Source organism: Heptranchias perlo, chromosome 5 (genome assembly GCF_035084215.1).
Source record: "Heptranchias perlo isolate sHepPer1 chromosome 5, sHepPer1.hap1, whole genome shotgun sequence".
NCBI lineage: Eukaryota > Metazoa > Chordata > Chondrichthyes > Hexanchiformes > Hexanchidae > Heptranchias > Heptranchias perlo.
This window is the reverse complement of record NC_090329.1, coordinates 44,716,775-44,741,087: the sequence shown is the minus strand read 5'-3', so window position 1 is coordinate 44,741,087 and position 24,313 is coordinate 44,716,775.

The window sequence follows — 24,313 nt, the reverse complement described above, 5'->3', positions numbered from 1 at the left end:
ATTTTTAACTATTTCCCCATTTCAACCCCGGAGGGCCGGGATTCCTGGGCCTTCTGTTTTATGCCTCGTGAAAGGAGGTGAGAAGGTCCGAGACTGCAGGTAAGTACCTAGAAAGGCACAGCCTGTGGGCCCGGAGGAGCAGAAGTGCCTCCCTCAGGCCCAACACGCCTACCTGCACTGATACCCCACACACCCCCGGATCGCGGCCCCCTGCCCGATCGTGGACTCCCAACCCTGACCCCCCGACCCCAATCCTCCCCCTCCGACCCCGATCATCCTCCCCCTCTGACCCTGACCCCAATCCTCCAACCTCAAGCCCGACCCCGATCATCCGACCCCAATCCTCTGACCCCGACCCTGATCATCCGACCCCGATCCCCCGATTCCTGTCCTGGATCCTCTGACCCCCAACCTTCCCCTTTAACAATCGCAAACCCCACGATGACCCCCAATCCCAACCCCTGTGCCCACCTATGCCCACCTATGCCCACCTGTGTCCCTTGTCTACCTATGTCCATTGCCCACCCATGCCCCTTGCCCACCTGTGCCCCCCCCGTCCCACCTCCCCTCCATGCAAACAAAGACTTACCTGCAGACTGACCTGCAGACATCCTCTCCTTGGCTGGTCTCCCATCTGACTGAGACCAGCCTGTCAATCAGCTGGTCAGTCGGACGGAAAACCGACAAAAAAAAAGAAAAGACGTCCTTATGTTAAAATCGTAAGGACATCCGGGAAACCCGTACTGATGGGTTTCCTGGCCTCAAATTGACCCCCGTGCTCCCTTCCTGGCTCCATTTGAAAATTGAGCCCATGGTGTTGAGGGATGGGAGGGGGCGCGCAGGGTGCATTCCCTGGGCCTGAATGGCGAGGCCCGAGGAGCCTCAGATATTGGGGCGAGCTGCGAAAAGTAAGAGGCAGCTCGCCCAATGAAGTGTGTTTGAAGATCGGGCTGTTAGGACGCTAGCAGGGGCCTTCAGGTAAGTGAGGAAGGGGGGCCACTATGCTGTGAGGTAGCTGTGAGTGGGGGCTGATTGGTGGCCGGGTGATCAGTAGTCAGTGCGATGGCGGCCTCTGTTATTTGAATATCAGGTGAGAAGAGCACTCTTGTTCCTCCTGGCTCCACATCCAGGTAAGTACATTTTGTAAACTTACATTGTTGGTTGCGGCTTGGATTTCCAGAGCATAGTCTCAGGGCAAACCAATCTCGCAGTGGGGGCCTCAACAGGAGTTAGGCCCATTATTTGCATATGCCTTGGGCCTCCTCATGATAATGCCGGTGGGCTGCGGGCACCAAACGGGCGATATTTGGGGCCTGACCACAGGTGAGCTCGGGGTGGGGGGGAGGCGATCAGGAGGGGGGCGTGTTGTGAGCCAGCAGCAGCTGCAGTCTTGATGTGGTGGCAGGAAGAACATGCTCCTCTTAGCTCCACATTAAGGGGTAGAAACTTGATAGCATTTTGCCCAGTTTTCGAACACAAAATGGGCATTGGATTTTGAGGTGGAACGTCCTATGTCAGAAGTGCGCATGAACTGCGGCAGTCGCCATATTGCTTAAGGCATTCCTTAGGAGTCCATGGCGGGTGCCTGAAATGAACATTGGGTTCATTAAAATATTTAAATAGGGATCCTGTGCTTGTATATGGACACTTTTGGGAAATTGGTGTCTGGGAGCATTTGATTTGATCATTCTTACGCCTGCCCAGGAAAACATGGCGGGAACACTCAGGAAACAGGCTGCAGCAGCGATATCGAAAAGGATCCTCACCTTCATTAAGGTAAGTCCCTGGATCGTCGTTTCAGGCTGCTGGGGATTATTGGAGCCAATCTCAGGCTTTTTTGACTGAGTTGGGGAAATTTTTGATACTACACAGCTGTTAGAAAACTGACTTTTGGCGGAAGCTGCCATTATTTTACTTCATTGGCTGCAGTAGTACCAGGAAATATGGTGATACACCAGGGGGAACAGCAGCAGCAGCGAAAAAGGCAGCACAGACCTGCGGATGCTCAAAGAAGAGGGCGAAGGATTCAAGGGTAAATGCAAGGAAGACTTACAGGATGCGGGTCTTCCAGAACAGAATGTCATACCTGAACATGACAGAGGGGCAGTGTATGAGGAGGCTCTGCTTCAGCAGGCAGGCAGTCACTGACCTACATCATCTGTTGTAGCGGAAAGTGGAGCCAAACACCAGGGCACGCACAGCACTGCCTGTGGCTGTAAAGAAAATGGTGGCCCTCAACTTCCATGCCACAGGATCTTTCCAGGCTGTAACAGGTGGCATTAGCAACATCAGTTAGTTTGCTGTCCATATGGCCATCAGACAGATGATAGATCCCTGCTTTACAAGGAGACAGCAATACATCACCTTCCCCATAAAAGCTGACGGTCAGGAGGAGAGAGCTCTTGGATTTGCCCACATCGCTGGATTTCCTCAGGGCACAATTGACTGTATATGTGTTGTCCTCTATTCTCCCCATCATGAACCAGCCATGCTTTATAACAGGGAAGGGTTCCATTCCCTGAATGTTCAACTGGTTTGTGACAACAGGCAGTAAATAATATAGGTCTGTGTCCGATTTCCTGGCAGTAGTCATGATACCTTCATACTGCATCAGTCCTCAATCCTCCCTGTCTGCGACCCAGGCCAGCGGGTGTCATGTGTAGCGATGATTCAATGAGAGCCACACTAGAACAAGAGCTCTCATTGAGCAAACTATGAGGATCCTCAAACAAAGTTTCTGGGGGGTGATTTTAACCCCCAGGAATGGGTGGGTTGGGAGCGGATGAGAGTTTAAAATAGTTGTTTTTTGGGTCGCGACCACAAACCCGTCTTCACCTCCGGGTTTAACATGGGCAATAAAAGTACAGGCTTCCCACTGGGAATGTAAAGTCTGAAAATTTTGAGGTTGCGACCCAAAAAAACTATTTTCAACTCCTACGCAGGGCTTCCCACCATTACGTTTGTCATCGTTGCAGCCGTTTTATGCCCGTGAAACGGGAAGAACGATGTTGGATTTCTACCCCAATGAACAATATTGACAGTTCTAAATTTCTCTTCAGAGTCCAGAGGAATTTCTCGAAATTTGCAACTTCCTTCTTTCGTGATTCAGCTTCTCTTTGTTGAACTCACTCCACTAACACACAAAGCAGCTTAGCTTGAAGGAGGTGACACTTATTCAACAACCTTTGGTCTCCAGTGCCACAGTGCGGTAATCCAAGTTTTCCCACCTTCCTCTCCTTCATCAGTATTCAGTGTTTGTAGTTCCACTCTGAGGCCCAGATCAATAACAAAAATTGAGGAGAGATTTTTTTTTTGCTGTCAGTATGTCTTTGGCTTTCTTGATGCTAGTCAACCATTTGATTTTGCTGTCGGCTGAAATGGGAATAATTCTTGTATCAATCAATTCATGCTTTAATACAAATTTACAACTACATATTGCATCAATGAAGAGTTATCGTTCTTTTAATATTGAAATGAATAATATTCTTGCACCTAAAAAGAATGCATCATAGTCACTGGTCGCAACTGTGGAAAAAAAAGCTACTAGAAATCTAAAATTATATTATGGCCCTGTTCCTTCGCCCTCCAATTTTTGGTATGTTAATAGAATGTATTCAGCTATGTACCCTAACAAGTACTACAGCATAGCAGAAAAGCTTCATTTAGTTGCATGCACTGAGGTTATGAAAAGGGTTAGGTTGGCGATCGGGAGGGGAGGTGGGCAATGAGGAGCGGGGAGGTCGGCAATCGGGAGGGAGGTGGTCGGTAATTGTGGGGGAGGTTGTCAATCGGGGGGCTGGGGATGGGAGGCTGGAGATGGGGGTTGGAGGAGGCTAAAGGCTTCCTTGAGGGGTCTGGGGGGGAGTACTCCTACTCCTCCTGGCCAACAAGGGGTGCTAAAAGAGGCAGCTCCCGCCTCCGTTTTACTGCTGAGCTTCCCGACCCTGGGAAACCCGTGCAGCACCAATTAATTTCAAATGGGATTCTTAATTGCACTGTAGGAGCATGATTTAAATATATTAATAAGCGTCCTGTGTCTCCACGGCGGGACACTTGGACGCCCACTATCCGCCGCCAAAAAAATGGCGGCACGCGTGCACAGCATGTTGGGGTCGGGTGATGTGCATTTCACTTTTTAACTGCCCTCCCAGCCCCTGACCCTCTCCTGCCCGTCCTGAGTGGGGGTTAATATCTAGGCCAACATTTCAGGTCGATGACCTTTCATCAGAACTGGAAGAAATAAGAGATTTAACAGTTTATAAGCAAGTACAGAGCCAGGGAAAAAGCGGGGGGTGGGGGGAGGAGAGAGGAAAGATCAAAGAGGAAGATCTGTGATAGTTGGTCATCGACCTGAAATATTGACCTCAATATTAACCAACCCCCCACCCCAAATTTTTAAACGGGGAATGCGTCCCCAACCTACTGTTTTTACGGCAGTGAGTTTCGGGGCATCCAAATGTCCCGCCCACAAGAGGCAGGACACTTCATTAACATATTTAAATCAGGCTCCCATAGTGCCATTGGGAGTCCGATTTAAATTTTACAGTTGCTGCACAGGTTTCCCAGGGGTCAGGAAACCCGGCAGTGAAAGGGAGGCGGGAACTGCCGACTCCACAAGGTAAGTGCCTTTCACAGCACTCCTTGTGGGCCAGGAGGAGCAGGAGTGCTCCCACCAGACCCTCAAGGAAGACTTTGGCCTCCCTTCTGCCGACCACAAGCTCTCTCTTCCCCCATGCCCCGATCGTTTGCTCCCTCCCCCCCTCCCGATTGCCAAGGACCATCCCCATGGGTTCAGGAGCTGCGGGGTGAGAAACAGAAGGAAAAAAATTATAATTAAGTCCTGTTGATAAATTCGCCACAGATGCTGCCTGACCTGCTTAGTGTTTCCAGCATTCTCTGTTTTTATTTCAGGCTTCCAGCATCTGCGGTATTTAGCTTTTGTTTTATGGAAACAAAGCCACTGGATGTGAGACCAAAGTATTCCAACATCGTTTGTTGTATATGTTGGTTTAATTCATGTGATTTGATTCATCTTGTTTATTAAAAGTTGGTTTCCCAATGTTCTCAAGTGTCCTGCAAATGGCTTTCATTTTAGTATGATATATAACTTAAAGTATAATATATAGGCCCAGAAATTCAGGAGTGCCTATTTTCGGGCATGCGGGGGAGGGCGAAGCATAAATACCCTGCGTCAGAATGGTAAGGTCCAAGGCTCCCAGATATTGGGCCGCGGACCTCATTGTAATGGAGCCAGCATGGCGCAACAGCCCACTGGCAAAGACTGGAGAAAAATTGGGCCAGCCCTCAGGTGACTGGGCCAGACGTCAGATCGGGGAAGGAGGGGGGTGAGACAACTTGGGGCCGGGGGTCAGGCCAGGGCTTGGAGGGCCTGTAGTGGCCAAGGGGTGGGGGCAGGGTCGTGATCGGGTCGGGGGGCCTGTAGTGGCAGGGAGGCGGGGTCGTGATCGGGTCGGGGGGCCTGTAGTGGCGGGGGGGGCAGAGTCGTAATCGGGTCGGGGGGCCTGTAGTGACGGGGGGTCGGGGTTGTGATCGGGTCAGGGAGCCTGTAGTGGCAGGGGAACGGGACTCTTGTTTGGGTCGGGGGGCTTGCAGTACCGGGGTGGTGGAGTCGAGATCAGATCAGGAGGCCTGTAATCCTGGGAGGGCAGGGGTTGCGATCGGGTCGGGAGCCAGCAGTCCTGGGGCGGCGGGGGTCGCAATCGGGTTGGGAGGCTGTGTTCGCATGGGGAAGGCAGGGTCGGGATTGGGTCAAGGGGCCTGTAGTCCTGGGGGGGGGGGGGTTTGCAATCAGGTCAGAAGGCTGTATTCGCTGGGAGCAGGGGGCCGGGAGCGGGTCGGGGGCTGTATTTGTGGGGGGCAGGATCGGGTCGGGGGGCCTGTAGTTGCTGGGGGCAGAGTCGAGTGGGGGGGGGGAGCAGGAGCATGGGAGTTACAGGGTCAGGGCCTGGGGGGAGAGAGATGGCTGGCGGGGGGGAGACTTCGGGGCTGGGGATCGGGGTGCCTGGAGAGTGGGCGATCGGGGATCAGGAGAGGTGGCCGGGGCGGGGAGAGGGGTGAAAGATGGGGGGGATTGGGGGTCAGTAGCAGTGGCGATTGGAAGGGTGGTTAAATGTGGGGCCGGGAAGAGCATTTCTGCCCCTGCTGGCTCCACATTTAGGTAAGTTACTTACTTTTTTTGTTGCAGGCGATCGCAAGGGTTGTTTTCCCTGTGTACAGCTGGCACCGGCTGCCTCAGGGCAAACCAATCTTGGAGAGGGGGGTCTCAAGCAGGCGTTAGGCCCCTTCTTTGCATATGTTAAGGGCCTAAAGCCTGCTTCAGTAATGTGTAAAGGACACCTCTTGTTTGTTCTTACCCATAATGGCGGGCGGCGCACTTCCGGCTGAAAGTGTGCACGAGCTTACTGTCCGCCATTTTGGGGCCTTAGGTGCAGCGCTTGATGCAATTTCTAGCCCATAATTTATACTTGGAAATTTACAGGAATAGTTCTCTTTTGAACTACTTTAGACAGGCTATTACATTAAAGTTATTATTAATGAAAACAACGGCATATAAAGTTTTACTGTATACTGGACAAACCACATATAATTTGTGGTAGCACATCCTTTTGAAAAGCCGTTTATGTGTTCAAAGGGATCATATAAAAAACTTTAATGACCAGGGACTGTTCTCAATTTTTGTTTCTTTGAGAATCAACAACTTACATCTTTAATATAGCAAGAAAGATGTAATAGATTCTTAGGTTTGAAATTCCACATGAAAACAAAATTGATAGCAATTCATGTATCCTTCCGCAAAAAGTAAATAATGATTATATTTCATGTCTGCACAGTCTGCAGTAAATCTCTTCATTTTGTTTGACAATGGTCGTATTATTTGCCATTTCATTTACGTAACATCAATTTATTTTAAATGGAATATTTCAAAAGCATAATGTTGCTTTAGAATTGGCAATTAAATAAACAGCTAGCAAGGGCTTTCCACAATGATCAATGGTATCAAGACTGAGATGAAAATTACATAGAGCGTACAGCACAGAAATAGGCTATTCAGCCCAACTGGTCTGTGCCGGTGTTTATGCTCCACACAAGAATGGATTACGCATGTATCCTGGAAGACAGGCTAACTCAATACCGAGAGCAGTCAATACAGAACAATTGGTTTACTTAATTGAAATTTTTTTTTTCTCAAAATCAATGTTTTAATTGAATTAAAATGGCCCCTGAATCTATCCACTAGCTAAGTTTATCATCATCATTGTTACTCAATGGGAAGCCTCATAAAAATTGAATTTGTGACCCTTTCCTTAAACTTTGAGACATAAAATTATGTATACACTAACTCACAGCAAATACTCAGCGTTTTAATTCTCCATAAGACCGTAAGAGATAGGAGCAGGAGTAGGCCATTCGGCCCCTTGAGCCTGCTCCGCCATTTAATGAGATCATGGCTGATCTGATTTTTATCTCAACTCCACTTTCCTGCCTTTTCCCCATATCGTTTAACTCCCTTGCTGATCAAAAATTTGTCTAACTCACCCTTGAATGTATTGAATGACTCAGCCTCCACAGCTTTTTGGGGTAAAGAATTCCAAAGATTCACGACCCTCTGGGAGAAGAAATTCATCCTTATTTCCATTGGCCATCCTGTGCTGTATATGGCCATCACGGGCTTTCTGTGCCCATTTTTGCAGCACCACATTGCCAAATAGTGGGTGCCATGACATGAGAATGCTGGAGACTGAAGCTGCTTTGGAAGTGGGCTTTGATCACTGTCTCCTGTAGTTCGGGTCTCCTGCAGCCAGATGAAGGTGAAACTGCTGGTTTTGTTAGACTGGCCAGGAGGTTTTAGTGCCTGCCATCGGTCTATCTGTACCTAATAAAAGCACTGCAGTGGCAGCTGTGTGATCTTTGCTCTGTATAGGAACACCCTTTGATGTCTCAACATGTATATACCCAGTCCCACATACATTTTGTATGTCATGATGTCACAAACTAATGACACCATGATACAATTAAGTTAAGGATGTGCAGTGGCCAATTTGTCACAGTCACTCTGCACATGCACCTCCCTGTTGCAGTCAGTTCACGAAGACCTGTGGCAGGATTTAGAGTTAAATTTAGAAGAGTGGTGCTCTTAAGCTGCTCTCCTAAGACCCAGCCTATAAAATAGAAGTATTTGTGTTTCACTGCCAGCTACTAAATGCAACTAAAATTTAATGATAAGTGTATACTGGCCTCCCAGTGAGAAGTGCTTTTACACTTTTTAATCATTTTCTCACCTCTCACGCTGCAGATATACTCCACTTTTGCATTGCTGAGAATTAGTTTCTGCCTTGTAGTAAGGCAAAAGTGACAGTAAAACTTAGAAGTCAGATTCCAACCCTACTCCGAAGTGGAATGGGACTGCCAAGGGGAAGTTATCTCACACTGCTTATGAAATATAATTCCAGTGCAGTATCAAAGCCAAGCTTACAAACTGTTCCTGAGAACTATATAAAGTTACACAAAGTTCTAAATGCTTTAAGAAAGTGGATGCTTCTGCCTGCAATCCCAAGACATTTAAAGTTTACCAGTCAGGAGTGGAGCTCTGTGCATGTAAGTAATAACACATGCCCCAAGCTCTCTCCTGACTACTAAAGTGAAATTTCCAACCTGTCAGTATAAATCAGAGACTGCCAGGCTGAAACAGATACTGATGTTAGTGATCGGAGATTGCAGCTAAGCTATAACTACAACATCATCAGGACACCTTAAAATCTAATCAAGTAGTCGTAAAAAATCAAATAGGTACAAAATTATTATTCACTTTGGTATTCCTGTATTTATTTTTATGTTTAATATTTTTGAATATTTTTATTAAATTTTGACAGCTGATAAGATCATTGGCGGAACTGAATGTGGAACCCAAGAATATGATGGAACTAAAGGAACAAATTGTTGAAGTATATTTACCAGTGTTAGTTTAGCTCTCTTTCATGGTTGTGTTCAAAATCACTTCCAAGCTAGTTTGCTTACAGATATCAGTACTCACTGTTGAAAGGGAAATTGTTTTCATGAAACTTTTTCTCAATTGTTCACAGATATACGATATGATCATATAAATCACTTTAACGCACATCATCATTCCAATGTTTTATGAAGTCATCTTGGAGAAGCACATCAACCTCCTGGGCCTGACTAAAAACTGGCTTATTGCTGCCAACTTCTTCCCTTCATTGAGGCTGGTCTCCCTAACATCACAGTTCATCATTCGTCCACACCACCACAGGAACAGCATTTCCAGATCCCACCTTGGCTTATCCTACTATCTTCCAACTCCTTCTTCACGTTTGAACACCTGACAACCTGCCACTCCTCCCATCTCTCCTTTAAGATCTCCCTTGTCAATTGCGCCCCCCCACCCCAAGGCCCTTCTTCGCCAAAATCACCTCTCTCCTATCAAATCTTAGTCTCTGCATTGAACAATTCCTCATTGTCAGTGACTTTACCCGTCAACTGAATTCTTCTTACCCCATCTCCACCAACTTCTAAACTATGCTCACCTTGCTCAACCTAATGCTCCACATTAACTTCCACAGCCACACACGTTGGTCATCTCCTTAATTGTGTCATCATCAGTAACAGTGCAGTCTTTATCATTCAAAGAGCAGTTTCTGGACACTTCCTCATCTCCATTTTACTAAACATGCTCCTGCCTGCCATTACTCCTCCATCATCACTTTCCACTTTAATAAAAATGATCCCAAGTCACTCTCAAATACCCTTTCAACATCCAACCTCCTTCTCGAAATTGCTTGTGTGGCACTGCTCTCTGGTGATCCCATTTATAACTGTCCCAATGCACATATTACATTGCCTCCAATTACTTCTCCTCTGCCTACATGGTCACCTCCAGGGAACCCCAGGGTTCCATCATTGGTCTCCTCTTATTAATCATTTATGTGCTACCCCTTAGTGCAAGCTTTTGACATAGTCATGAAAAAAAGGCACATCTCTTTCAGCTCTACTCCTTCTCCAAACAAAAGAAAATGTTTGTTGCTTATCTTTATACCTCTCAAGAGCAATAGCATTTAAACAGAAGAAAATTAGACAGGAGTGTCAAAATGAATGATAATTGTTTGCATTTTTCACCCACCCGCCTAAACCATCGTGCCCAGAGAGGCATTCATGCCTCACTTTTGCAGAGAATTAGTGGATGCACAGGGGCTCCCATTCCCAAAGGAAGCTGGGACTGTAGCTGTCACTTTTGTGCCCCCTATCTCTTCCATCTTGTGATATCATGTAAGAGGATTGAGATGCTTTTTGAGCCTTTTCAAAGCAATTTTTGAACTCCTATTCTATCATTTTCCATTGAATTATCCATATTTCATCAAAGTTTCATCAACACGCAACTTTTCATTCCTATTGCTGGGGAGCTGTAAATAATCACATAAATATGTCGACACATGAAAATTGAGTGCTATTAGCACATTATCATTCTGGAAAGATTTGCCTCATTTCTTAACCATTTAGAACTAACTTAAGCAGGTACACGAAAATTGGCTCCTTTATGTTCTTAACATCATCACATTATTTGCACAAATAAGATGTGTGAATGCCTGACTAATCATAATGCTGGATGCTTCTCCAAATCAGTATTTTATGCTTTTGGTAGTACTGCATGAAGAACAGCTTGCCAAGGTGATCAACAGCCATCGTAACCTGATTCAGTGTACCCACCAAAGTGCCATCAACTGTATCTGCAACCAGTTTTGCATCTACCATGGGGCATTGACTTCATGGGATCAGGGTCAGCTGAGAGGTCCATGCAGAGCTATGCCCTATGCTACAATGACACCTGCAGTAGATGGCTTTCACAGTAACAGTGCCAGTCAGTTATGGTCTGATAAACGTCTCCATCTCCATCCAGGCAGCTGCAGTGCCGACCTATGAAGATGTTGCCATGGCCTGGCCAGCAGGCCTTCCTCACAACCACCTCACACAGCACCACCTCCGTTCCAGCACTTATTGAACTGGGAATAAGGTGCTGGGCTACTCACTCACTCATCTGCTGACTCATGGCTGCATCTTTGGTTTGCTTTCCTTTCATAGAATCATAGAATGGTTACAGGCCATTTTGGCCTGTCATTTTTGTGCCCTCTATCTCTTCCGTCTTGAGATAGCCTGTAAGAGGATTGAGATGCTTTTTGAGCCTTTTCAAAGCAATTTTTGTCCTCCTATTCTATCATTTTCCATTGAATTATCCATATTTCATCAAAGTTTCATCAACACGCAACTTTTCATTCCTATTGCTGGGGAGCTGTAAATAATCACATAAATATGTTGACACATGAAAATTGAGTGCTATTAGCACATTACCAATCTGGAAAGATTTACATAATTTCTTAACCATTTAGAACTGAGTTAAACAGATACATGAAAATTAGCTCCTTTATGTTCTCAACATCATCACATTAGTTGCATTTGACATCGGCATGTACCGACCACCATAAAAGCGATGCTTAACTCTTCTCTAAATCCACCAAATGGCAATAATTCATCAACAATGCAAGTTTATTGCATATGTCCTCCAGGACTGGGAAAATTCCAGTCACCAATTCACCCTGGGAAGTTACTTTCCACCTTTACTGAGCTGAGCAATAATGACACTCACCAGCTGGCTAGCAACCGCCATACTGTTATACTAGATTATTCATGGCTGTTGTTGTTCTTCCTTAACCTAGTAACTAGCTTCTCATTTTTACCAAATGAATATTTTGTTCCTCTTCAGGTTTAATGCCCAGTGGTCAAAGTTCAAGAACAGATCTGGGGGAGTAAAATATTAAATGAGATCAAAATGAGTTCTACATGCCAAGTGCTGAGTAACATTGAAAACATTTTCCAGCACTGATATCTACACAAAGTACACTGACACATTTGATATTTCTATCTCCATATTAGGAAATGAGAGCCAACATTACCTACATTACATACACTGAGAATTTTACGAGGCATTAAGTTGGACATGTGGTGAATATCTTTTATTTAAAGGAGCTGCATGGCTTAATTTGGCATTATGAGCAGGAGAATTATTTACATTGTGATTCTATTCCTAACAATCTGTCAAGCAAAGATGTGTTTATGTAAAATGTTTTTAAAAATCTTATAAGCGAGCGCTCCAAGATAACACTCTACAGTGGCTTCAATCTCCTGTGATGTGAAAATGGCCCCACCCTGACAATATGTAAAGAAAAAAAATGTTGTTCTTGGGATGTGAGTGTTGCTGGCAAGGCCCGTGTCACGTTTTAGGAATCTTTTTGACCATTTTTTCACAAAAAGGATTTGGAAAGATAATTACTTTTAATAAGAACATAAGAAATAGGAGGAGGAGAAGGCCATTAGTCCTCTCGAGCCTGCTCCGCCATTTAATAAGATCATGGCTGATCTTCGACCTCAACTCCACTTTCCCACCCTATCCCCATATCCCTTAATTCCCTTAATGTCCAAATAGCCATTGATCTCAGTCTTGTATACACTCAACAACTGAGCATCCACAGCCCTCTGGGGTAGAGAATTCGAAATGTTGCATTTTTAAAAGCATAGGAAGTTCTGTGGGTTCTGCCACTCTTTCAACTTTAGCAGAAGAGCTAAGGAAACCCAGAAAAATTGAGTTACCATGAAAAGGGGAGCAAATAGAAGGAAATTACGGTGGGGAAATAGACACTGAGTTAGTGGAATATAAGATCAACTCCTAGGGGGTGATTTTAAACCCCAAGAACGGGTGGGTTGGGGCCGGGTGAGAGTTGAAAATAATTGTTTTTTGGGTCGCGACTGCAACCCGGCTTTATTTCCGGATTTAACGTCGGCGCGTAAAAGTACAGGCTTCCCACTGGGAATGCAAAGTCCGAAAATTTTGCGGTTGCGACCCAAAAAACCAACTATTTTCAACTCCCCCCCCCCGCTCCCAATTCACCCGTTCTTGGGGTTTAAAATCACCCCCCAGTCTTCAAACTCCAAAACTCCAACCATATTGTATATTATTTTCCAAAACAAACTGGCTGACATTCATACAGATAAATATGTATAATGAAGATGTCAGTTTGAGTGAAGTTTATAGCTTCTCCTTCTTAATTTCTAAATTGGATATGGGTTTCCTGAATTCCCAGGATTTCCTCAGACCATTATTGTTGATGTTTGTCCAAGTAATAATGCCAATGCCCTGAAATGCACTACATGCACGGTCTGCCCTGTCTTCAAAAGCTCAGAATAGAACTCTGTGAAGCTAGCTCTGATAAATGGCCCCTGTGACTTCTTAAGATGTGGCCTAACTGTTGCCTTTGGCTTGTTTTACTGTCTGCAATGTCTTCCTTGAGCTTCACGATTTGAACAACATCTTTCAGATCAGAGAGTTCAAAGAGAAGTTGTTTCTCTTTTCACCCAGTTTGTTACATTTGTAAAGGACAGAAAGCACCAAATAATTTTGAGTAGAGTGGGTATTAGCCTAAGTACACGGTCACAGAAGTGATGTTTTATGAGAAATCATAATCAATATAAACATTCTGTGAAATGGTGATTACAATTATATTATCTGTGGGAGTATCTCTCCTTTTACATTACAGTTAAACTTGAGAAAGCAAATAGCTTAAATAACTTACACTTAGAATTGCTTTAACAGATTTGTACAGCATGGACTGATGAATGCAGTTTTCTCAGACCTGGGGCACAATTTTAAAAGGGAAAAATGGGTGGGTTGGGGGTGGTGGGGCATTCAAAATCGCAACCATTTAAACTGGGAGCAGCCTTCCCCCTGGGCTGCTCCATGCTGTAATTTGTTCCATTGGTTGCAGCATCTGCCAGTGGAGGACTGCCCCTTTAACTAGAGAGCCTCCAGCTGACAGATCGTACTGCGCATGCGCAGCCCGCCCGACGCGCAGACCAGCAGCGCAGAGCCCCGGAGGAGCAGGTAAGTGATTCCAATTAGTGGATTGCCTGCTACGATCGCGCGGGCAACCCACTAATTTCACCGGGCGCGGAGGCCACGCACCCGAAACCCAACCCGCCGGAAACCCGCAGGCCTGCTAAAATCAGGCCCAATGTATTTGGTTGTGAAGCAAATCTTCTGAAGGAAGAGCCAAGTGAAAATGAAGAGATTCCCCAGAGAGAGGGATAGAAAATCTGAAATTCAGCCAGAGATCTTCTTGTTGATGAAGGCTCCAGAACAGGTTGTTTGTCCATCATTTTAGGTAGGAATAACAAAGGGAATAAAAACAGAAAATGGTAGTCCATCAGCATCTGAAAAGAGGAAAGATAGCTTAACATTTTGAGTAGAGATGCTTCATCAGAACTCAAATGGCAAAGGGGGCTGGAGGTTGGGTGGGTGTGTGGAAGGATAAATTAAAATGAGGACAGTACGGGTGATAATTTTACTTCTGACTCCATGACTGGAGGGAGCTACTGTTAAAGAAACCAATGTCAGCATCATTGTTAAACAGGATTAGTGAGCGGTCTGTACCAAATCTGAAAGAAAGTTTTCTTTGTAAAGGATGACTTTTTTGATTTGAAATAGTTTTAGCAAATTTATGAGGCATTTATGAGAAACTGAGACATTAAACAAAGCTCAGCTATAGATACGAGAGTGTTATAAATTTGGACCTGCTTTAGATATCTTCTCTGATTCAGTGCCATCAGGCATTACTGTAAGCAATTTCACATCCCTTTTGTTCTGGAGTTGGCTCACAGTTGCCAATATAAACTTATACAGTAATGTAACCCAGCAAATATAAAAATGTGTTCTCCCTTGACATACAAACTGGATATTCATGTCGTTGACATTTGCCCTAATATTTGATTCTCCAATCTCTCAGGAAGTAGACTCTTTAACTTTAGAGAGATGGGACCAGAACAAAACATTAAGCTGTTTTATTTCTCAGACAGAAAATGAACATAAAGAGCAACAGTTATGATTGAATTGACTTAATTCAATCAGTACAAGTTGTCTTCATGTAATAATATAAAATAATGAAGAAGTTATGCTTCCCCACATCAATGGCTTGTCTTGCTTAACTTAAATAAAATAACTTCTAACTATCCTCTTGCATCCTTACCTTCTGGCCAATAGCCTGCCCTAAAAGATTTTTTAAAAATAAACTTAATGTTTGTGTGTGATATTGTCCATATTTTATCTCTTTGTATTGCCAATTAGAGGAGAGGCCTATGCCAGACAACCACTAACAAGCATCTGGGGCCAATGACTTCCCAACGCAGTGGGTGTGAGCTGTTTAGCGATTACTGAGATAGGTTAATAAATTGTATATTGTTTTCAGTCTTTGGAGAAACAGCCTCAATGCCCCAATATTAGCATTTTAACCATCTTTTTAAAAACGTCTGTCAGTACACTTTGCTTTAAATCCCCAATGTTTAAATGTATCTCTTTTCCAAACCCTTTCTGTGGAAAAATGGTCAAAAATGTTCCAAAGCGTGACAGATCTATAGGTAAACCTCTACATTAACTAAACTGATAAAAACAGCAGTTCAGACCTGGCTGTGTATGAGCAGCTATGCTCTGAGCTTTGAAGGAAGCAGGAGCAGCGAATAGTGTGTGATCAGTATAACTTGATTAGTTTAACCGACAGAGTATTCAATACAACTCACTCACGTTGACAGCTAAACTATAATACGGGCATAACCCAATTGATAGCTATTTTGCTTAGGGGGACAGATCAGCATCCTTTCCTACACGGCCTTCCCTCTTGCCTCTCCTCAATCATCCAGCTGGATGGGACTGCCCTTGCCTGATCCCATTCTTATCTATCCAGTCGCAGCCAGAGAATCACCTGCAATGGCTTCCCTTTCCACTCCCATACCGTTACCTCTGGAGTTCCCCCAAGGATTTATCCTTGGCTCTCTCCTATTTCTCATCTACATGCTGCCCCTCGGCAACATCATCCGAAAACACGTCAGATTCCATATGAACGCTGGCGTCACCCAGCTCTACCTCACCGCCACTTCTCTCGACCCCTCCGCTGTCTTTCATTTGTCACACTGCTTGTTCGATAATCAAAAATTTCCTCCAACTAAATATTGGGAAGACAGAAGCCATTGTCTTTGGTCTCCACCACAAACTCTGTTCCCTAGCCACCAACTCCATCCCTCTCCCTGGCCACTGTCTGAGGCTGAACTAGACCGTTCACAACCTTGGCGTCCTATTTGACCCTGAGATGAGCTTCCGACCACATATCCACTCCATCACCAAGACCGCCTCCTTCCACCTCCGTAACATCACTCATCTCCACCCCTGCCTCAGCTCATCTGCTGCTGAAACCCTCATCCATGTTTTTGTTACCTCCAGACTCGACTATTCCAATGTTCTCCTAGCCGGCCTCCCATCTTCCACCCTCCATAAACTTGAGCTCAACCAAAACTCTGCTGCCCATATCCTAATGGGTCAGCCATTTAGGACTGAGATGAGGAGAAATTTCTTTACTCTGTGGGGTTGGGAATCTTTGGAATTCTCTACACAGAGGGCTGCAGATGCTCAGTCATTGAGTATATTCAAGGCTGAGATAGATAGATTTTTGGACTCTAAGGGAATCAAGGGATATGGGGATCGGGCTGGAAAGTGGCGTTGAGGTCAAAGATCAGCCATGATCTTATTGAATGGTGAAGCAGGCTCGAGGGGCCATATGGCCTACTCCTGCTCCTATTTCTTATGTTCTTATGTTCTTATAACTTGCACCAAGTCCCGTTCTCCCATCACCCCTGTGCTCGCTGACCTACATTGGCTCCCGGTCCGGGACGCCTCAATTTTAAAATTCTCATCCTTGTTTTCAAATCCCTCCATGACTTCACCCCTCCCTATCTCTGTAACCTCCTACAACCCTACAACCCTCCGAGATCGCTGCGCTCCTCCAATTCTTGCCACTTGCGCATCCTCGATTTTAATCACTCCACCATTGGCGGCCGTGCCTTCAGCTGCCTAGGCCCTAAGGTCTAGAATTCTCTCCCTAAACCTCTCTGCCTCTCCACCTCTCTCTCCTCCTTTAAGAGGCTACTTAAAACCTTCCTCTTTGACCAAGCTTTTGGTCACCTATCCTAACATCTCTTTATGTGGCTCGGTGTCAAATTTTGTTTAATAATGCTCCTGTGAAGCGCCTTGGGATGTTTTACTACATTATAGGCGCTATATAAATGCAAGTTGTTGTTGACACAGAGATAATAAATTGCTCATATGCAACTCTTCAGAATGCACATCTGTTGCAGAGTTAGTAAAAGATTATCTTATGAACTTTTAGTTAATCTGTGATGCATAAAAAATTATTAATCATGGGTTTGCTCATTCCTGGGCCCCAGCCACATTCTGTTAATTTTGCCCCAGTTGTTACTTTTCAGGGTATCCAAGATAGATGACAGCTGAGATGTTAGGTGAGCAGGTCTGTATTTATGTGGATTAATACGCTCAAACAAAATAGGCAAATTTCCTAAAACAACCTTTCTTAATTTGTTTCAGTTGATGCGGACTGACACTATGGTTGATGATTCCTACCATCTCTTCCACAAAATCCTGCAAATAAAAATTGCCATGAAGTACTTGTGCCACAAGGTGCAATACAGAATGTGCTTCTACCATTCTCAGGATGTGCTTCTACTGATAGATCAGAAGCTGCTCTAAAGTACAGCCCTTCTTATGTCAGACACAACGGGGATAGCAAGACATTCTTCTTTAGAAGGGTATATGGAGTTGTTGGGGGTAATTTTATCTTTCGGCATCGGAATACAACAGACGATATTGGATGGGTTGCCTGTTATACACCCTACCAGATTTTCCTCTCCATTTAAGTCAACAGAGAGGAAAATCAGGCGCGGTGTGTAATGGGCTTCCCCTCCGATATCACCTGCTTTACATCATCGCCGAAAGTCAAAATGACCTCCAACAACTCCATATACCTTTCTAACGAAGAATGTCTTGTTATCAAAAAACAGCAGCAGGCTTTTCAAAACCAACATATTGGTGCTTCTAATCCTGTTCATGCATCAACACCAGGCCCATCGGATTTAGAAAAGTTTTATTAATTTCTATCACCATATATGTTTTCTTGTGCATAATTCTGGGGGCTAGGTTTTATGTTAACGATTATTGCTGAATCATTCTAGGTTTAAGTCCATTCACTGACACATTTGACCGGGCTATATCATCTACTGATAATGTCTTCATGTGCAGGGCTTGATTAGTAATTTTATTACATTCCTTATAGCAACTTTGGAAGTTTTTCTCTAATATCTATAATCTCTCAAACGTATTTAGGACAAATGAAACATGATGTCAATCTGTGCAATCCTTTGTTAAATATTTGAATGAAAAAACGCATATGGCTATCTAATGAAAACTGTGTGACAAATTCACTTCAAAAATCCCTTTATCTGCAGTTTTTAAGGAGGCACTGTATTCATAGAAAAGCGTTTGCAGACAAAAAAGTTTGCCAAACACACTAGGCAGTGACATAAGTCACCACAACACATCACTGCTTCACTTGTTACAATATTGTCATGACATGGCTCCTGTGGGTTTGCTCCCTCCTAAACAATAAAAAGATTACCATATTTTTCTGTGAAAGTAGTGTCGCTTTAAATTACAGATTTTTTTACAGGTGTGAGTTCACTTTTTTTCATCAGGAATCTTCACCTTTCCTGCAGACAGCCCCAGGTGTTACAATACTGATATAACCTCAAGATATCAAGACCACTTATTTGTAATGGAGAAAACTCACCATTTATAATAGAGAAATTGCAGACACAGAAGTTTCTGAAACAACATCCAGAGAGTTTTGACAGACCACTGTAACTTGCCAGTGCTTCTGGCAATCAGCCAAATCACACATTCTGCTGTAGCACAACAAAGTAGGAGATTCTACATAGATCAAAATTAGTTTCATTGTTGCTTGTCACCCCGCTTGTTGAATGCTGCCAATGTTATTATAATTTTTGTCAATATGCTGAGTCATATTTTGCAAGTCACTATTGGCAAGCCTTCCCTCCACCTCACTCCCATGTTTATCCTCATTCTACTAGATCACCTCCTGACTCCCCAAAGCCTTTCCACCATCTACAAGGCACAAGTCAGGAGTGTGATGGAATACTCTCCACTTGCCTGGATGAGTGCAGCTTCAACAACACTCAAGAAGCTCGACACCATCCAGGACAAAGCAGCCCACTTGATTGGCACCCCATCCACCACCCTAAACATTCACTCCCTTCACCACCGGCGCACTGTGGCTGCAGTGTGTACCATCCACAAGATGCACTGCAGCAACTCGCCAAGGCTTCTTCGACAGCACTTCCCAAACCCACGACCTCTACCACCTAGAAGGACAAGAGCAGCAGGCACATGGGAACAACACCACCTGCACGTTCCCCTCCAAGTCACACACCATCCCGACTTGGAAATATATCGCTGTTCCTTCATCGTCGCTGGGTCAAAATCCTGGAACTCCCTTCCTAATAGCACTGTGGGAGAACCTTCACCACACGGACTGCAACGGTTCAAGAAGGCAGCTCACCACCACCTTCTCAAGGGCAATTAGGGATGGGCAATAAATGCTGGCCTTGCCAGTGACGCCCACATCCCCAGAACGAATAAAAAAAAACTCTTTCTGATTAATACCAGCACACTGTAGCAAGCATTAGAAAACAAGGCCTCAGTTGGTCATGTTTTCCACCTCCCTCCAGCCTCTATTCATGCTTTACCTTCCTCTTCATCCCCAACCTCTAACTGTGCTCTACCTTTCTCCTCCCCCTCTCACCATCCAATCCTGCTCTACCTTCCCCCTCTATCCCACTCCACTCTATTTCCACCCTCTGGCCTCCAGCATTGGGGTCCTCCTTTTGTCATACTCCAATTATCCCACCCCGCCCCGCCATTCTCTAATCTCATGTAACCAAATACTGCACCTGGTGTTGACCATCTTGTGCAATGCCATGGGAGATCGACTCGTATGTGTGTATATGTTTTTTTGAGAAGAGCAATGGTGCGAACACTGGCCCCTACATGTAATAATTACTTTAGACAGAAACAAATCTTGAACGTATGTAAATTTACATATAAATATATGAGAGAATGCAACTCCAATTGGTGGTTCTTCATGCTTAGATAAAGCCATCTTCTGATAATCATCTTGTAACCATAGCTTTTGCATGAAATCGTTTATTTTTACATGGGAAAGTTTTCATGTCAGGACGGGGACAGAGTGATTTACTACTGTTACATCATTCCAATCTGACGTTTAAAGTTTTTGAGCCTATGTTGCCATTTATAGCTCAAATAAAAACAACTCATCCTTAAATCTCCCTCTTTCATGGTCAGGAAACAGCTAGGCTCCACCTAACAGCTCACACCAAGGACACAGCTGAGATCACGTAATTGCAATGTAGGGAATCACATATGAAAACCTGCGTCATACATCAGGATGTAAACAGCAGTTTGTTAGCACCGCTGTCAACGGGGAGGTGAAAACATCATTGGCACCAGTGCTAAAAGAAACCTGCAATTTGCTTTGGTGTCAAGCTTAACATTGGTTTTGAACTACTGCATACATTGTTTATCCTGTAGTAACAAGTCAAAAGAGCTCATTCAATTTGAAATAGCTAAATACGTGAAAATGGCAATACCATGATGGGTGCACACTGTTAAGACAGCACAATCTTCGGGAAAAGGTTTGGCAAATAGTTTATTTGTTTGCTTTCAAACACACAGCACTGTTACATAAATTGCATCGAAAGCTCTTCTAGCTCTTCTCCCTCGCAAACAAAAAAAGTACGCCAAATAATTTTCCCCAAAGATACTTCCTCTTTAAGAACAAAGCAAGGTGAAAAAGAGAAATGAAATAAGCACATTAATAATGCAACACAAAGCTTCAGAGCCATTATTCAAAACAATGCTATTTGCTAACAGCAGGATGGAAGTGCTCCTATTGTCCCAGCTGCACACTAAAACCTTTTTACTTCAGACAAAAATGAGAACCATTTCAACCCTGTAAAAGTCCTGTTATTGTGTTTAATATGGTAATAACAGACAAGGGACACGATTTTAAAAGGGAAAAATGGATGGGTTGGGGGCGAGGGGGCAATCAAATTTGTTGTTTTTGGGAGCGGGCAGACATCCCGGCTGGAACCCGCACATTTTTGAATGAGACTCAGGCAAATTTATGTGCGTGCGTTCAGCAATCACCAGGAAGTCCCGCCCCCACTTAAATCTGGTGGGCCGATAATTAAAGGAGCAAATCTACTTCATTGAGGTACTTAAGGTAGTTTATTGTTTGTGTATTGGATAGTTAAAAAGATCTTAACATTGCCTGGGCCGCTTTCCCACAGCTTCCGATTCACGCCTGCTAAAACTCAGCGGGAAGGACCAGGTCAGTGAAAAATAAACTAAATAAATTAAATAAAATTACATTTCCCATTGCAAACAAATTAAATAGATGTACTTTAAAAAACAATATTGCCTGGAACCCCTCCCCCACTCTGATCCTGATGTCCGATGTGTGCCCTCTGATCCTGATGTCCGATGTGTGCCCTCTGATCCTGATGTCCGATGTGTGCCCTCTGATCCTGATGTCCGATGTGTGCCCTCTGATCCTGATGTCCGATGTGTGCCCTCTGATCCTGATGTCCGATGTGTGCCCTCAGATCCTGATGTCCGATGTGTGCCCTCTGATCCTGATGTCCGATGTGTGCCCTCTGATCCTGATGTCCGATGTGTGCCCTCTGATCCTGATGTCCGATGTGTGCCCTCTGATCCTGATGTCCGATGTGTGCCCTCTGATCCTGATGTCCGATGTGTGCCCTCTGATCCTGATGTCCGATGTGTGCCCTCTGATCCTGATGTCCGATGTGTGCCCTCTGATCCTGATGTCCGATGTGTGCCCTCTGATCCTGATGTCCGATGTGTGCCCTCTGATCCTGATGTCCGATGTGTGCCCTCAGATCCTGATGTCCGATGTGTGCCCTCTGATCCTGATGTCCGATGTGTGCCCTCTGATCCTGATGTCCGATGTGTGCCCTCTGATCCTGATGTCCGATGTGTGCCCTCTGATCCTGATGTCCGATGTGTGCCCTCTGATCCTGATGTCCGATGTGTGCCCTCTGATCCTGATGTCCGATGTGTGCCCTCTGATCCTGATGTCCGATGTGTGCCCTCTGATCCTGATGTCCGATGTGTGCCCTCTGATCCTGATGTCCGATATGTCCACTCTGATCCTGATGTCCGATATGTCCACTCTAATCGTTGTTCCCCCCCCCAATTTCTATCTTAACTGCCGATAAGGTCTCTTTCTCTCTCTTCCCACCGCCCCCCCACCCCACCCCAGATGTGTAGCTCCTGTCGGCAGCCAGCCTATCAATCAGGCTGGCTGCCGGGCGCGAAACCCAAAAGAGGCTTTTATTGGCCTCATTCGCAAACCGCCTACTTCCCTTCCGGATTTGGCGCCCGCTAATCAACATTCCCCCCACCCCCTGGACTCTTCCCGCCCGCATATTAAAATTGTGCCCCAGATGTCTAAATACAGAAACTGGATTGAATATAGTACCAGATAAAACTGTGCTGTTCCCTTGGTATTCCTACTTTAAATGCACACTCACAAAGTGATGCTTGTTCTGCACTGATATGAACATTTATCAGAAGGGCACATGTGATGACTATTTTCATTATATCACGACCCCTGTTTAAATCAACAATGACCTCTAGTGTTATTGGATGATTTATATTTTGGACCTAATTAAATGCTTTTGAATCTGAATGTATCATAGGAATAAGTTAATTATAAATGCATTTACAAAGCTCAACCAACTGAAAAGTAAATTACAGTTAGTCAGTATAACTCATTAAAAAGAACTCATAAATTTCACCTGTTTTTTATTTGCTATTTAAACTTTATGACAAATGCAAGTAAAAAGATTTGTTAAATTACTTGTGCAGAGTTCAGTTTTCATTGAGAAAAACATACACTTGAAGAACTGATTTAAGGCTTCATAAAAATGTTAACACCAAATTAAAAGGAATATCCGCCTAGTAATTGGATCGTGCCGGAATCCGCACTTCCGGTACGGAATGAGCGCCTGCATGCCGTCTGCTATATAGGACCCTTAGGTGCCCGTTTTACGCATGTAAAAAGGACGCAGTGCGATCCAATTCCCAGGCCTTCTTTTGCCAAAATATTTTACAATACAGTCTGAATATGGGAAATCTTGTTCTGTAATGCTTCTGTCTTAATTGGTGTGTTGGTCAGTATGTACTAATCTATAACAGCCCCTGCTCACTTACCGTATCTCTCAGTGTATTGCCAGTGATACTAACGTAACATTTGTGATAGTTAACAGAATGTGGAAACTTTAATGATCAAAAGTTCGCATTTTCCTCATGGTATTAAATCCACTGGATGTTGACTAGCACACTACCTAAGCCGATTATGATATTTTCTGAATTTGTTTTGAGCATGAAATATGATCTATAAATCATGCTTAATTGATGCAAAGTAATGTTTTATATAAAATTTTATATAGCAAATCATCAGTGACAAGGGAAAATATATGATATTACATTTTATGTAGTAAAATGATGAAATTAGTAGTTAATGTCATTAGTAACTTATATGGCTCAATTTTAAAATGAAAGTTCAGGTGCGTTAGGGGCGGTGGGGGGGGCAAAGAAAATCGTGATTTTATTTGGAGTGGGCAGGATTTCTGGCTCCAACCCGCTGAAGAACGTGTACCACCCAGTGTCATCTGGGTGCGCACACCGTTCCTGAACCTGGAAGTCCCGCCAGCTTGTAATATTTAAAGCAGCAAATGTGAGGTACTTAAGATAGTTTATTTTTTGCCTTTTGCACAGTTAAAAAGATTTTGACCTTAACTGGGAGGCTTTCCCATGGCTTCCGATTGACGCCTGGTGAAACCGGGCGGGAAGGACAAGATCAGTGAAAAATAAACTAAATTAAATAAAATTACGTTTTGCATTGTAAAAAAATAAATAAACATACCTTACAAACGATGTCACCTGCACCCCCACCCCTCCGATGTCCGATGTCACCTGCACCCACCCCTCCGAGGTCTGATGTCACCTGTACCTCCCCTCCGATATCTGATGTCACCTGCACCCCCCCCTCTGATATCCGATGTCTTCCCCCCCATTCCGATCTTTGTCGCCACCCACCCCCCCAGTCTCTCTCCCAATGGCCGATGAGGTCTCTCTTTCTCCACCCCCTCTCCCTCAGATGTGCAGCTCCTGTCGGCAGCCAGTCTGTCAATGAAGGCTTTAATTGGCCTC